Source organism: Nelumbo lutea, chromosome 2 (genome assembly GCF_056320005.1).
Source record: "Nelumbo lutea isolate HS-2025 chromosome 2, American lotus-T2T, whole genome shotgun sequence".
In the NCBI taxonomy this organism is placed as follows: Eukaryota; Viridiplantae; Streptophyta; class Magnoliopsida; order Proteales; family Nelumbonaceae; genus Nelumbo; species Nelumbo lutea.
This window is the reverse complement of record NC_142685.1, coordinates 46,597,787-46,612,161: the sequence shown is the minus strand read 5'-3', so window position 1 is coordinate 46,612,161 and position 14,375 is coordinate 46,597,787. Positions and strand designations below refer to the sequence as shown.

At 45.9% G+C, this 14,375-nt stretch overlaps 1 pseudogene; it reads right to left on the bottom strand.

Annotated features, from left to right (window-relative positions):
* Window positions 1-12,927: 12,927 nt before the first annotated feature.
* Window positions 12,928-13,678, bottom strand: LOC148870374 (peroxidase 12 pseudogene; annotated as a pseudogene).
* Between the last annotated feature and the right edge of the window lie 697 nt (window positions 13,679-14,375).

Genomic DNA, 14,375 nt, shown 5'->3' with positions numbered 1-14,375 from the left:
GCAATTTTTATAGATATTGCCTTGAAACCTTGTGATCAAATATTTGCTCAAAATATAGCGTCACATAGCAATGTAAAGTAGCAATTAGGAGTGCCCGACCTCTGGGCGATTCGGCCAACTCCTAGAAACGGTCCTGGGGGGGGGGGGCATGGGGTAGTTGGGCGGCGGAACCACCTCCACGGTGTGTGGGGAGGTCCCCTATAAGTACCCAGATAAGGCGGAGACGCCCCAGGCCAACAGGGAAGGCCAACGATGGGAATGGGTTTGGTGGGTGAGTAGCAGTAGAGGGAGTGGGTTTGGTGGAAATCCCACCCCTCCACACCCGCTGGATTGGCCTCTAGGTGATTCGACCAATTCCTAGAAACGGTCCCGGAGGAGGAGCACGGGGGTAGTCGAGCGGCGGAACCACTTCCATGGGGTGGGGGGAGGTTGTTAGACAGTTTATGCCCTTAGCTCCAATTAGAATGATGTACATTATGACATTTAATGTAAATGAATAAAATACATATTTGATTCATGTTATCATAGTGTGTTTCTATGTAATACCCTTAAACTGGACACATATATGAGACTTGTGTTAATTTAGAATCTTCACAGTCGTTGGATCGACTCGTGTTAATTTTGAGATTTATTTTGCCAAAGCTGACACTGATGTGCCGCCAAGTTGGTTGGGGTGGTTTGTCTCAGCTTCCAGGGTGAGACCTGAGGTACATGTAGTATGAGTTTTCTTGAAACCCTGAACCATACCAGAATTCCAGTATTGCCCTGGACCATGGAGATAAATGGGCAAAACTGAAATGTTACACTCCCTATACTCGATTATGATACTTCACTCTGTATTGGATTGGGTTGTTTTTGATATGCCAATCAGTGAGATCCTTAGAGGGGGTCAAAACCTGGGTATGTTGGGACAATCCGACAATTCATCTGAGTGGGTGATCAGAGTGACAGGATCAACCCCTTTGCCAGACAAAGTGAATGATTGTGGATGCACTTTCTCTGATGAAAACAATAACTATCGGCAGTTGATTTCAACCATTGAAATTTGTTTTGCAAAATATATTATGGCAAGAGAGTGCATCACTGTACCTTGCAGCCGAGGGAGAGGTCCTCTCTCTTGTCAGGAAGTGTTTGAACATTATGGGCTGAGAAGTTAAGTGTAAGACCATTGGGGGTAATACTTGATGGGCTAATATTGGATCTGCCCACAGTCCTTGGGTTTTTATACCATGGCTTGACCCAATGATCATTTAGTGTAAATGTTGGGCCCATTAAGAACCCGTGGTGATGGACTCAGGGGTTCACTGTCTCCTACAGTGTATTCGGCCAGGCCTCATAACAGAGGATAGGCCGAACCCATGTGGCTGATGTGTATATCAATGTCTGGGTCCCATGCCATACAAGGATATCCAACTGGGTAGCAGTTTGGAGGGTAAGTGAGCTGATCGACTTAATGGGCCTAAAGCCCAATTTGAACTGGCTTAATGAGATTAATTAAAGGAGGGTGGTTTTGGGATTTAGATCAGTAGATAGGATAAGGGATTGTCTCTCCACTCAGAGAGTCCAGATCTAAATAAAGATTTGGATCAAGAAACTTCTAATTAGATTAGAAGGGTTGATCTTTATCTATAGATTAGATAAGGGATTATCCTTATCTCTTAAAGAGAGTCCAGATTCAAATACAAGATTTGGATTAGGAAACTCCTAATGGGATTAGGAGAACCTTTCTTTAAGGCTATAAATAGGAGAGCAGGGTGAACCCTTGGTACACAACAGAAATCATCTGAGTGACTATTGATTTCTAGAGAGAGACAACATAGTTTGACTGCACTGTCTCCTTCTCTCCTGCTCTTGCCGCCATAATAGTTCGATCTCCACCTGTAGGAGCGATCAAGAAGTGTTCTTAATATTACCTTTTGGCAGAAAAGGTAACCTGAAGTCGTGGTCACTAGCCCTCCATCAGTTTCTTAGTGAAGAATCAATTTCTTACTAAAGAGTCATTCTGTTGATTTTGCTTCATGCTACACCGTGTCATTTTCGGTGGAAGCAATCTTTGGATCTTTCCTTGGGCATGAACACTTTCATTGAAAGTTATTGTTACTTCGTATCAGGTATAACCCTCCACTCCCTTTTGGTTTCAGATTTGGTTTGGTTTAGGTTCAAAATTGATCATTGAAAATGCAGTTTTCTAAAATAGGGAATGCGATTCCCATGTGGGAGAGAGAATTTTTTTGAAATTTCGCCCAACCTTCCTGCAGGGTTCGGCCATCCATATGATGGATCTCTCATTCCATCAGAGGTCCCGTACAAGTACGCAGATGAGGCAGAGACACCTAGGGCCAACAGGGAAGGTAGACGGTGGGAAACGATGCTTTTGTAGAACCATCGTTTCCCACTGTTGGCTCGGGCCATCGGGCCAATGGGCGATCAGAAGGTGTCATGATGCTCGGTGGGTGAGTGGAAGTAGGGGGAGTGAGTTTGACGGCAATCCCACCCCTTTGCACCCACCAGATCGGCCTCTGGGTGATTTGGCCAATTCCTAGAAATGGTCCCGAAAGGGGGGGGTAGTCGGGCAGTGGAACCACCTCCACGGGGTGGGGGGAGGTCACATATAAGTACCCAAATGAGGCAGAGATACCCTGGGCCAACGGGGAAGGCCGACGGTGGGAAACAATGCTTTTGTAGAACTATCGTTTCCCACCATTGACTTAGGCCATCGGGCCAATGGGCGATCGAAAGGTGTCAGGATGCTCGGTGGGTGAGTGGCAGTAGGGGGAGTGGGTTTGGTGGCAATCCCACCCCTCCGCACCCGCCGGATCAGCCTCCGAGTGATTTGGCCAATTCCTAGAAATGGTCCTAGAGGGGGGCCGTAGGGGTAGTTGGGCGGCAGAACCACCAACAAATATCAAAAGTACACAATTTCTGTCATTAAAATCTTAAAAATTCTACATAGGGAGGATACATGTAGTAACATTAACACTTCCAGATAGGGAAAATACAACTACTAACATTAAAATTTCCAGATGGGTACTAAACATAAAGCAAGGGGAAGGTTGGGTGGGGGTGGGGTACGATAGGGACGATAGGGACGATACCCCTACTCAATAGGTGCCTTGCACGTGCTCCTATAATGTCTTGTGTTATCACATTGTCCGCAATGAACCTCCCTTTTCTCAATAGGCTGGGACTTAATTCATTTGGTCTGGGGTTGGCCAGGTGGTCGTTTTGTCTTCAGTGGGTGCAGTGTAGTAGATGATGAAGTATCAATGTTTGCACTCACGACCGATGACATGGCTGTTGAATGCAACTCCTTCGATAAACGAAGCTGTGTCATGTACAATTTTAGATTCTCCATGAGGTGTTGACAACATAAAGCATGTAGATCTGGTCAAAAAATCCACAGGACTGCATCCACCAAGCGATTGCCCCTATTCGAAACAATCACAACATCTTTATCATCATTTATTGTTTCTTTAAGATGTTCCACAAACCAAGTGCAATCCTCAAGGCACTCTGCGGGGACGATGGAAAATGCGACGAGGAACATTCCATTGTTGGCATTTATTGCAGTGGCAGCTAGAAGCTTCCTCTGATATTTTCCGTTTAAGTGTGCCCCATCTACAAATAGTAGTGGCCGGCACCCGTAGTGACATCCATGGATAGATGCATGGAATGCTAAGAAGAGTCGCTTGAAACGACCATCTTCATCGATACTATAAGTGACATATGAACTTGGATTGGACTCGATAATCTTCTCACAGAACCATGGAATACGTGAGTATGAGTCATCATCGCTGTCGTTGATTAGAACCTTTGTGACCTCTTTCCCCCTTCAAGCCTATTGATATGTTAACTGCAATGTGTAGTCACGTTTGATGTCCTTCACAATGTTTGTTGCCTTGTGTGATGGACTGACTCGTATCTTCTCAACAAGAATATTTCCTACAAACTTATTCGACCTAGAAAGACCTATAGAGGATGATGCAGTTGCAGTGTGTGAGTGTTGAGGTTAGTACGTATGCACTTGGACCATAGGCCCTCCTCCCAGTGCACTAGCTCGAATTTCCCACTAGTAGATGTCCATATTGCACTATGCATGAATGCATATCTTGTCATTCCGCTTATATGTATAGGAAAATCTATGGGCTATAGAGTATTTAGACAAGGCAGTCCAAAATGCAGCCGTGTCGTCGAACACTTGCCCAACTCTGGTCATAAGACCAAGCCACATTGTTGCTGCCATGCTACCGCTGTCAGACATACCATTTGAGCCAACACACGTATGCATGCTTTAGTTGTTGTTATCAGAGTCAGGTTCTCCATAATCATTCTAGCAGCCCACATCCCTCGTTGGTTCATTCAACAAAACTGTAATGTTCGAAGTTTTGGTGTTGAACCGAATAAGTGTTTGTATGCCATTTTGGTTACGAAGTTTGACGGTGCGTTTCTCCTCGCATTAGATCATGTAATATATCTTTGCGTCACGTGGGTTGATCCCAAAACTATTGCAAATGTCCAGCATGAATGAATAAAATTCTGTTGTCTCATTTGCAGTGATGCTAACTGATTCACCATTGAATCTACAAATGCATAAGATTGAATTATCTACCTGGAGTCCATACGTGTTTGTGAACGGAAGACACACCTGCAAAAAAATATATAGATCATCAGTCATAACTACTAGTGCAAATAGAAAATGGGGGGAGAAAACGTCTGTAAGAAGAACAAATAGAACACCATGTATTAGCCGAATGATAGGTGGACTGCTGACAACCTTGGTAGTGGGGGTTGGTGCTTATGAGATAACTACTTCTGATGGGGGTGGGGTTTAAATAGGAGGATTAGGGGGTATTTCGAGCACTGTAGCATGATGCATGTCAACCGGTAAGTGGGTGACCCATCAATAGACATCACCATAGGCCAGAGGTATAGGGAATACCTGTTTAGTGATTAACCCATGACTTGGCCACCCATGCAGGTCATGACTGATGGACACTCGAGCGTAAAGGCTATGGCGGTACGAGTTGCAACCTAACAACCAAGGGGCAATCCGTTGCAAAGTAGGAGCACTATAACGTGATGCATGCTAATCAGTCAGTGGGTGACCCATCGACATACATCACCATAGGATGGAGGTATAGGCAAGACCTATTTAGTGATTGACCCAAGCCGCCCATGCAGGTCGATGACCAATGGACACTCGAATGTAAAGGCTATAGAGGTACGAGTTACAGCCCAATGACCAAGGGACAATCCGTTGTAAAGCAGGAGCACTGTAGCGTGATGCATGTCAATCGGTCAGTGGGTGACCCGTCGACAGACATCACCATAGGCTGGAGGTATATGCCAAACCTATTTTGTGATTGACCCATAACTTGGTTGCCCATGCACGGGTCCAAGGCTGGCATAGAATCAATGGGATTGCGGTGCAGGTCAATGACCGATGGCCACTCGAGTGTAAAAGATGTGGTGGTACGAACTGCAGCCAAATGACCAAGGGGCAATCCAATGCAAAGTATGAGCATTGCGGTGTGATGCATGTCAATTGGTCAATGCGATGACCCATCAACAAACAGCCCAAGCTCTTAAAACATATATAAATGGAGTGGAAAATGTTAGTTTTGTTAACACACTTCACATTCTAACCAAATTATGCTAAGTTTTTTTGGTCCATGATGGAGAAGAATAACATTACCACTATCATTCTTCCACAGAGGGAGTTGCTCAACTTGATCCTTCATGAATTGAATGCACTGGATGCTGAGTGGATCATGAGTTCCGTAAATGGCCTCTACCAAGCAACTGTGGCCTTCAACGTGCATGGTCACGAGGTATCATTTACCGGCGAACTACGACCATCGCCGAGAGCTAGCATACAAACAACTGCTGCTAAAGGAATTCGTCATATCAGAGAAGACCACAACGTCCGTGTGGTGGATATCACATACCCAGAATACCTCAACGCTCTTAGGCTGAGTTGGATCTTATAGAGAGATGTGGACGCTTTAGTGTAGGAGAATTTGGCTTTGTGCTAGTAGAATTTGGAGCTTGGACGTGAAGTCACATAGATGAGAGCGCGGGTCGAAAGTATTGTATCGAGCGGGCCATCTCTGCCTCATCTGGGTACGTCCAGGGGACCTCTCCCCTCCCTGTGCATGTGGTTCTATCGCCCGACTACCCCCACACCCTCCCTCTGGGACCGTTTCTAGGAATTGGTCGAATCACCTGGAGGTCGATCCGGCAAGTGCGGAGGGGTGGGATTTCCACCAAACCCACTCCCCTACTGCCACTCACCCACTGAGCATCCTAACACCTTTCGATCACCCATCAGCCCGACGGTGGGAAATGATGCTTTTGCAAAAGCATTGTTTCCCACCATCGGCCTTTCCTGTTAGCCTGGGCCATCTCTGCCTCATCTGGGTATGTCTAGGGGGACCTCTCCCCTCCCTGTGTATGTGGTTTCGGCGCCCCCTCCCCTCTGGGACCATTTCTGGGAATTGGCCAAATCGCATGGAGGCCGATCCGGCGGGTGCGGAGGGGTGGGATTGCCACCAAGACTGCTCCACCCTACTGCCACTAACCCAATGAGCATCCTGAAACCTTTTGGTCACCCATCGGTCCGATGGCTCAAGCCGACGGTGGGAAATGGTGGTTTTGCACTGTCAGCCTTCCCCATTGGCCCAAGCCATCTCCGCCTCATTTGGATATGTCAGGGGACCTCTCCCATCCCTGTGCATGTGGTTTCATTGCCCGACTACCCCGACACCCCCTCAGGACTGTTTTTGGGAATTGCCAGAATCGCCCGGAGGCCGATTCGGCGGGTGTGGAGGGATGCGATGGCTACCAAACCCACTCCCCCCACTGCCACTAACCCAACGAGCATCCCAAAACCTTACGATCGCCCATCGTCCCGATGGCCCGAGTCGACGATGGGAAATGGTGGTTCTGCAAAAGCACCGTTTCCCACTGTCAGCTTTCCCCGTTGACCCGGGCCATCTCAACCTCATCTGGGTACGTCCCGGGACCTCTCTCATCCCTGTGCATGTGGTTCCACCACCTGACTACCCCTACGCCCCCCTCTAGGACCGCTTCTCGGAATTGGCCGAATCGCCTGGAGGTCGATCCCCCCTACTACCACTAACTCAACGAGCATCCCGAAACCTTCCAATCGCCCATCGGCCCGATGGCCCGAGCTGATAGTGGGAAACAACACCGTTTCCCATCGTTAGTCTTCCCTGTTGGCCTGGGCCATCTTCGCCTCATCTGGGTATGTCCAAGGGACCTCTCCCCTCCTTGTGCATGTGCTTTCGTTGCCCGACTACCCTAGCGCCTCCCCCCCTCTAGGACCTTTTCTTGGAATTGGCCAAATCGCTCGGAGGCCGATCCGGTGAGTGCAGAGGGGTGGGATTGCCACCAAACCCACTCCCCCTACTGCCACTAGCCCAACGAGCATCCCAAAACCTTCTTATCGCCCATCGGCCCAATGGCCCGAGCCGATAGTGGGAAATGATGGTTCTGCAAGAGCATCATTTCCCACCGTCAGCCTTCCCCGTTGGCCCAAGCCATCTGGGTATGTCAGGGGACCTCTCCCATCCCTGTGCATTTGGTTCCGCCGCCCGACTACCCCCGTGCCCCCCTCAGGACTACCTCTGGGAATTGCTAGAATCGCTCAGAGGCCGATTCTGCGGGTGCAGAGGGGTGTGATGGCCACCAAACCCACTCCCCCCTACTGCCACTAATGCAACGAGCATACCAAAACCTTACGGTCGCCCATCGACTCGGTGGCCCGAGCCGACGGTGGGAAACAATGGTTCTGCAAAAGCATCATTTCCCACCGTCGGCCTTCCCCGTTGGCCCGGTCAATCTCAACCTCATCTGGGTACATCCAGGGGACCTCTCTCATCCATGTGCATCTGGTTCCGCCGCCCGACAATCCCCACACCCCCCTTTGGGACCGCTTATCAGAATTGCCAAAATCGCCCGAATGCCGATTCAGTGAGTGCGGAGGGGTGCGATGGCCACCAAAACCCACTCCCCCTACTGCCACTAACGCAACGAGCATCCTGAAACCTTCCAATCGACCATCAGCCTAATGGCTTGGGCGGACGGTGAGAAATGATGGTTCTGCGAAAGCACCGTTTCCCACTATCAACCTTCCTCGTTGGCCCAGAGCGTGTCCACCTCATCTGGGTACCTATAGGAGACCTCCCCCTACCCCGTGGATGTGGTTCCACCACCCGACTACCCTCACGCCACCCCTTTGGGACCGTTTCTAGGATTGCCAGAATCGCCTGGAGGTCAATCTGTCGGGTGCGATGGCCACCAAACCCACTCCCTCTATTGCCACTCACTCACTGAGCATCCCGACACCTTTCAATCTCCCATTGGCCCGATGGCATGGGCCGGTGGTGGAAAATGATGGTTCCCACCGCCGGCCTTCCCCGTTGGCCTAAGGCATCTCCGCCTCATCTGGGTACGTCTAGGGGACCTCTCCCCACACTGTGGAGGTGGTTCTGCCGCCCGTCGACGCCCGCGTCCCCCTCAAGGACAGCTTCTAGGAATTGGCAGAATTGCTCGAAGGCCAATCCAGTGGACTTCCCGGTGAGCCTGAGCTTCTTTGCCCCTTGTCAGAAGGTATTTTGGATGAATTAAGATATACTTCTTAGTCAAGAAAAAAATATCTTCTAAGCAATTTATGTTTATATACTGATATTTAAAAAGTCAAAATAATTACAATAAGATACAAAAATAGTTCATCAACATGGAAACAAAAGGGGGAGTCTTTCAACGCAATATTAAAAACACTAAAACCTACGTATTCACCATCAATGATGAACTATTTCCAAAACACCAATGTAAGGAGAATAATAACAAAACGAACAAAAACAAGTTGTTTAACTGTAGCCATCCCTTCAGTAGCTAACTCATGGACTGGTTTCATAGACTCAATCTATTTTATGCAAACATCGACTGCTTTCTCCACTTTTTCAAGGCATTCCAAAACATCACCATGATGATTTCCTAATGTAATCTCATCGGACCAACCTCGAGGAATTGCCCATTCAAAAAATTTATGACCACCAATAGAATCGCTTTCAGTTGTTAGGCTATCAAACACCTGCTCCTACAAGTGCAACACATGTCATTAGCAATATACATGCCTTATATCGATGCCAACAAATAATATCATCCCACTAAAAATATTACCTCAGATTTTAAGATAGCTATAAAATAACTTCTATGAGTTATTTCGAGTTGTTGAAATTCGGAGGATGCATTTTTGTTTGCAATAGCAATACTTAGTATCATATTGCAAACTATTCAGACATTCATTCCCGACACTCCATTGGCTATTCATACCTACAAATGTTCAATAACCTAGGGTAACAACATTCATATCTTAATCAACATTAAACATTTAATTTAGATTAGTTAACATTCAAATATTCATTTACAGAGTTCCTTACGACAACCAATCAGGGAAAAAATGTAACAAAGTAAATGCACGGCTGGCCAAACTAGAATGAACCGGATGCACAGGTGTTGTGCCAGAAACATAGGCGGTCTTTGTGCGAATGACGAAGAAGAAGACGTTGCAGTAAAATGCTTGACCTTCGAAATTTAGCTTCGATGAGTAAGATGCTGTAGAGCTCTTGGTTCGAATGAGGAAGAAGAAGATGTTGTGGTAGCTTTGAAATTTAGCTTCGATGAGTAAGATGCTACGTTCGGTTTGAATGAGGAAGAAGACTAAAACTGCTACTTACGATTCAGACGTGGAAGAAGATTGAAACTGCTACGATCGATTTGAATGAGGAAGAAGACTAAAATTGTTGCGTTCGGTTTGAATGAGGAAGAAAACTGAAAGTTACCATTGGTAGCTCCGAGGAAGAAGAAGATGCTCAATTGGTTCTTTGAGGAAGAAGAAGACATTGCTGGTTTGGTTCTTCAAGGAAGAAGAAGACGTTGTTGGTTTGGTCAGCTCCCCCTCAGAAGTCGATGATCGAAGATATTTCGCCTGGGATGACAAGAAGATGACGAAAACGTTGCTGCGTTTGGTTAGGAAGAAGAAGACACTACTGGTTCAGTCAGATCCCCCTCAGAAGTCGATGGTCGAAGATGTTTCGCCTGGGGTGAGCAAGAAGATGACAAAAATGCTGCTGCATTCGGTTCAAATGAGGAAGAAGATGTTTCGCTTGGGGTGAGCAAGAAGACGACGGAGATGCCGTTGTTGTGTTCGATTTGAATGAAGAAGAAGATTACCATTGGGATGAGGGGTATAATTGAAGGGATGAGAGATCCATCATATGGATGGATGAGCCCTATAGGAAGGTTGGGCGAAATTTCAAAAAATTTCTCTCTCTCCCATGTGGGAATCGCATTCACTATTTTAGAAAATTGCATTTTCAATGATCAATCTTGAAACCAAACTAGACCAAATCTGAAACCAAAAGGGAATGAAGGGATATACTTGATACAAAGTAATAATAACCTCCAATGAAAGTGTTCACGCCTAGGGAAAAATCCAAAGACTGTTTCCATCGATGATGACACGGTGCAGGATGAAGTAGAATCAACAGGACAGCTCTCCAACAAGAATGTGATGGAGGGCTAGTGAGCATGACTTCATATTACTTTTTCTACCAAAAGATAATATCAAGAACCATTCTTGATCGCTTCCACAGGTGGAGATCGAACTTGTATGGCGGCAAGAGCAGGAGAGAAGGAGACAGTGCAATCAAACTATGTTGTCTCTCTCTGGAATTCAACAATCTGTTAGATGATCTGGAGGTTTACCCTGCTCTCCTATTTATAGCCTTAAAGAGAGGTTCTCCTAATCTCATTAGGAGTTTCTTAATCCAAATCTTTTATTTGGATTTGGACTCTCTTTAAGAGATAAGGATAATCTCTTATCTTATCTACAGATAAAGATCCGCCTTCCTAATCTAATTATGAGTTTCCTGATCCAAATCTTTATTGGGATATGGACTCTTTGAGTGGATAGGGACAATCCCTTATCCTATCTACTGTAAATCTCATAACCGCCCCCTTTTAATTAATCTTATTAAGCCAGTTCGAGTTGGGCTTTAGGCCCATTAAGTTTATGTGCTCACTTACCCTCCAAATTGCTGCCCAGTTGGATATCCTTATATGGCGTGGAACCCAAACATTGATTTACACATCAGCCAAATGGGTTCAGCCCAACCTCTGTTACAAGGCCTGACCGAATTCACTGTAGGAAATAGTGAACCCCTGAGTCCATCACCATGGGCTCTTAATGGGCCCAACATTTACATTAAATGGTCATTGGGTCAAGCTACCTTGTAAAAACCCAAGGACTGTGGGGCAAATCCAATATTAGCCCATTAGGTATTACCCTCAATGGTCTTACACTTAACCTCTTAGCCCATAATGATCAAACATTGCCCGACAAGAGAGGACCTCTCCCTCGGTTGCAAGGTACAGTGCTGCACTCTCTACTCACATGGATCCCGGGAATTAAAACATTTTGCAAACATTTTGAAACCATTATATATGTATATCTCTCTGTATAACTATATTTTGCAAAACAAATTTCAACGGTTGAAATCAACTACCGACAGTTTATGTTTCCATCAGAGAGAGTGCATCCCCAACCATTCATTTTATCCGACAAAGGGGATGATCCTGTCACTATGATCACCCACTCAGATGAATTCTCGGATTGTCCCAACATACCCAAGTTTTGATCCCCTTCAAGGATCTCATTGATTGGCATATCAAAGACAACCAAATTCGACACCTAGTGTAGTATCATAATCGAGTCTAGGGGTCAAGTGTAACATTCTAGTTTTGTCCATCTATCTCCAAGGTCCAGGGCAATACTGGACTTCTGGTCCGGTTCAGGGTTTCAAGAAAACCCACACTGCATGTACCTCAGGTCTCACCCTGGCAGCTGAGACAAGCCACCCCAACCAATTTGGCGGCACATCAGTGTCAACTTTGGCAAAATAAATCTCCCCAGATCTATCCAACGGCTGTGAATATTCTAAATTAACACGAGTCTCATATGTGTCAAGTTTAAGGTTATTACACAGAAATACACCATAATAACATGAATCAAATATGTACTTTATTCATTTACATTAAATGTCATAATATACATCATTCTGATTGGAGCTAAGAGCATACACTGTTTAACAATAATGGGATCAAAACTTTAACTTATCTACCGTGGCGGGGGAGCCGAAATAAATTTTACATTTATTAGGTGGGGCGGAATTGAATCGGATTTTCGTACATCCTTAATTGAATTTTCGACTTCTGAGGGGGAGTTGACCGAAGATTCCCCTTGGTTGAACCGGATAAAAAAAACAAACTTAAAACGCAACTTACATGTCTCCCTCCCATACTCTCCTCCACTAAGCCTAGTCTAGAAGCATCCATTGGCAACCGATGATCTCACTAAACGTGGAAGCCACCGGCGGCGGTGCAAAATCAACTTAGTGCATTCTCCTCTTCTCTTCTGCTGCTGCTATTTGTATCGACATATTTTTGTTGTTCTAATCAATAGATCCTCATATTTTTGTTGTTCTTATCAATAGATCCACACCATCATTGATTAAACTGGACCTGGATACTTGCAATTTACACGGGCTTTCTGTACCGGATTTTCCAAGGTCACACTAAACCATGAGTGGGAAAGTGAAAATTTCCTTGGGCCGATCATTTAATCAATCAAGACTCCAATGGAACCCAAGCTCAGTAGCTTGGGTCATGTAATTAATTTGCTCCAATTATAGAACTTAGCTAGAAGAGCCATACTTACTCCGAAGTGGGTGGTTGAAGGTTGAAGAGTCCATTGTCCATAAAACTTGAACCATAATCTACAAACTACAAGTGAAAGTTCATTACAAAAAGCCCTTTTATTAAACATGTAGCACCAATAAGTCAGCCTGCCAGGATCAACACAAAAAACAACCATGGCATACACAAACTTGGGTCCCTGAGGATCAACTGCACTCCTCCGCCTTGTTCCTCGTAGGTGATAGATGACAGATATGTGCTAGTGGAGTTGCGAGCCGAACGATTGGCACGGATCTCTCATTGGGTCCCTCTCAACACACTCAGTTGACCCATTTTTAGAATGGCGTACACAAACCTCTTGAAGAACGGGTCTAGTTTAGTGCAAAGATAGTAACGATGGGTCGAGCCCTTGAGTCGGTGTACAAATCCTGGTCGGAGGTGAACACCCCTGCTGGTTCATGAGATCCACGTAGTACTTGTTGTCGAACACATTCGGAATTTGGATGTCCAAATCAGTCGTGGATGTGGGACAAGTAAGCTTGAGTTGATTGGCGGAGAACTTGTCCATGGTGGAGTCTTGGCTGGGATACAAGCGATCGGTGAACGATGTGCAGTGGCCAATACCAATGGTGTGGCCGTCGGAGAGCGCGACAACGTCGGTGGCGTTGAGGTTCGTGCCTTCTTGTTGTCGAATGAAGTTAGAATGACGCTGGTATTGCTACGGGTAGCTAGAAGGTTGGCCACCGCTTCGTCCCTTGTAGCATAGCTGAGTCCATTGCGCTTCTACTCTTCGATCTGTCGAGAAGAGAGTTCAGGTGAAAATCGGGAGGGAGTTCGAAATGAGTATGAAAACCGGGTTTTTTACCTTTTTGTGTGCGGTTGAACCGGATACCATCAGTTGATGGGAAGAAGGGTCTCGGGAGTTCCCTTCGTTCAGGTGAAAATCGGGAGGGAGTTCGAAATGAGTATGAAAATCGGGGTTTTTACCTTTTTGTATCCGGTTTTGACGGGAAGAAGGGGCTCGGGAGTTCCCTTCGTTTAGGTGAAAATCGGGAGGGAGTTCAAAATGAGTATGAAAATCGGGATTTTTACCTTTTTTGTGTCCGGTTGAACCGGATACCATCAGTTGGCGGCCAAAATAACGTTAACGTAACCGAGTCCGCGCTCTGTCAACGTGGCAGATTCTGGTTGTTGGGTTCACGCGTCCGGTGAACCCACAGGTGCAGAGACCGCATGCCCACCCTAATCCACCCCAAGGTTCTAAATCTCCGATCATAATCTTAATCTAGTATCTCTTCAAGGCTTTAACCCAACCTAGTCAACCGTAACTCAATCTAAAATCCTGCCCAAAATGACATTATTCCCGTTCTCTTAAAACCTATTATAATCTAAGCTCAACTTTCACAATTATATTTGATCACGTTTTTAACTTTGTATCTTATTGTTTTTATCAATGTTCAAGACCAACTAGTTGAACCATGATTCGAACCCTTAACTGATTTGGACATACCCCAAAATCTCTTCATTAGAAAAACCATAAAAATCGCTCACCTGGTTGGTTCAACAGGGAACCGATGAACTGGTCCTGCTTT